We start from the raw sequence: 3,233 nt of genomic DNA on the forward strand, positions 1-3,233 counted from the left end.
ATAGATAGATAGATAGATAGATAGATAGATAGTTTGATACTCATTTTTGTGTGTGTCTGTGTGTGTGTGAAGGTCTGCCAGGTGCCTTTCAAAGTAATGATTTGAGAATTAATAATCACAACTACACACTATACACAACTCCACAACAATACACAACTCCACAACTACACACTATACACAACTACACAACTACACAATATACACAATTACACAAATACACACTGCAATACACACACACAATATAAACAACTACACACTGCAATACACACACACACACACAATATATACACAACTATACACTATACACAACTACACAACTACACACTATACACAACTACACACTATACACAACTACACAAATACACTCTGCAATATACACACACACACAATATAAACAACTACACACTGCAATACACACACACACACACACACACGCACACACACACACATACACACACACGTCTATTCGTTTATTCGTCTATTCTCAGCAAATTCATGCAACTAATCACTGAATCACTTATTCTCTTTGGAGATACACTAAAACACTCAAATATATCAGAATTCATCACATTGAACTAATTGTGTTTAGAAATCAACCTTTCTATGGGTTCTGCTAAGAGAATGGAATACAACTAACTTTTTATGGCTTTATTCGTCTGTTCTCAGCAAGTTCATGCAACTAATCACTGAATCACTTATTCTCTTTGGAGATACACTAACACACTCAAATATATCAGAATACATCACATTGAACTAATTGTGTTTAGAAATCAAACTTTCTATGGGTTCTGCTACGAGAATGGAATACAACTAACTTTTTATGGCTTTATTCGTCTGTTCTCAGCAAGTTAATGCAACTAATCACTGAATCACTATGTTCTCTTTGAACATACACTAAAAGACTCAGATATTTTAGAATTCATCACATTGAACTAATTGTGTTTAGAAATCAACCTTTCTATGGGTTCTGCTAAGAGAATGGAATACAACTAACTTTTTATGGCTTTATTCGTCTGTTCTCAGCAAGTTCATTCAACTAATCACTGAAACAGTTATTCTCATTTGGACATACACTAAAATATGCAGACAGTTCAGAAATCATCACATTGAACTAATTGTGTTTAGAAATCAACCTTTCTATGGGTTCTGCTAAGACAATGGAATACAACAAACTTGTTATGGCTTTATTCGTCTATTCTCAGCAAGTTCATGCAACTAATCACTGAATCAATTATTCTTGTTTGGACATACACTAAAACATGCAGACAGTTCAGAATTCATCACATTGAACTAATTGTGTTTAGAAATCAACCTTTCTATGGGTTCTGCTAAGAGAATGGATTACAACTAACTTTTTATGGCTTTATTCGTCTGTTCTCAGCAAATTCATGCAACTAATCACTGAATCACTTATTCTCTTTGGAAATACAGTAAAAACACTCAGATATATCAGAATTCATCACATTGAACTAATTGTGTTGAGAAATCAACCATTCAATGGTTTCTGCTAAGATAATCGAATACATCTAACTTTTTATTGCTTTATTCGTCTATTCTCAGCAAGTTCATGCAACTAATCACTGAATTACTCATTCTCCTTGGAGATACACGAAAACATTCAAATATAACAGAATTCATCACATTGAACTAATAATGTCCAGAAATCAACCTTTCTATGGGTTCTGCTAAGAGAATGGAATACAACTAACTTTTTATGGCTTTATTCGTCTGTTCTCAGCAAGTTCATGCAACTAATCACTGAATCACTTATTCTGTTTGGAGATACAGTAAAAACACTCAGATATATCAGAATTCATCACATTGAACTAATTTTGTCTAGAAATCAACCTTTCTATGGGTTCTGCTACGAGAATGGAATACAACTAACTTTTTATGGCTTTATTCGTCTGTTCTCAGCAAATTCATGCAACTAATCACTGAATCAGTTATTCTCATTTGGACATACACTAAAATATGCAGACAGTTCAGAATTCATCACATTGAACTAATTGTGTTTAGAAATCAACCTTTCTATGGGTTCTGCTAAGAGAATGGAATACAACTAACTTTTTATGGCTTTATTCGTCTGTTCTCAGCAAGTGCATGCAATTTATCGCGGAATCACTATATTCTCTTTGGAGATACACTAAAACACTCAGATATTTAAGAATTCATCACATTGAACTAATTTTGTCTAGAAATCAACCTTTCTATGGGTTCTGCTGAGAGAATGGAATACAACTAACTTTTTATGGCTTTATTCGTCTATTCTCAGCAAGTTCATGCAACTAATCACTGAATTACTCATTCTCCTTGGAGATACACGAAAACATTCAAATATAACAGAATTCATCACACTGAACTAGTAATGTCCAGAAATCAACCTTTCTATGGGTTCTGCTAAGAGAATGGAATACAACTAACTTTTTATGGCTTTATTCGTCTTTTCTCAGCAAATTCATGCAACTAATCACTGAATCAGTTATTCTCATTTGGACATACAAGAAAACATGCAGACAGTTCCGAATTCATCACATTGAACTAATTGTGTCCAGAAATCAACCTTTCTATGGGTTCTGCTAAGAGAATGGAATACATCTAACTTTTTATGGCTTTATTCGTCTATTCTCAGCAAGTTCATGCAACTAATCACTGAATTACTCATTCTCCTTGGAGATACACGAAAACATTCAAATATAACAGAATTCATCACATTGAACTAATAATGTCCAGAAATCAACCTTTCTATGGGTTCTGCTAAGAGAATGGAATACAACTAATTTTTTATGGCTTTATTCGTCTGTTCTCAGCAAGTTCATGCAATTTATCGCTGAATCACATATTGTCTTTGGAGATACAGTGAAAACACTCAGATATTTCAGAATTCATCACATTGAACTGATTGTGTTCAGAAATCAACCTTTCTGTGGGTTCTGCTAAGATAATCGAATACATCTAACTTTTTATTGCTTTATTCGTCTGTTCTCAGCAAGTTCATGCAATTTATCACTCAATCACTATATTCTCTTTGGAGATACACTATAACACTCAGATATTTCAGAATTCATCACATTGAACTAATTTTGTCTAGAAATCAACCTTTCAATGGGTTCTGCTACGAGAATGGAATACAACTAACTTTTTATGGCTTTATTCGTCTGTTCTCAGCAAATTCATGCAACTAATCACTGAATCACTTATTCTCATTTGGCCATACAAGAAAACATGCAGAC

The sequence above is a fragment of the Scomber japonicus genome, chromosome 1, assembly GCF_027409825.1.
Source record: "Scomber japonicus isolate fScoJap1 chromosome 1, fScoJap1.pri, whole genome shotgun sequence".
Lineage (NCBI taxonomy): Eukaryota > Metazoa > Chordata > Actinopteri > Scombriformes > Scombridae > Scomber > Scomber japonicus.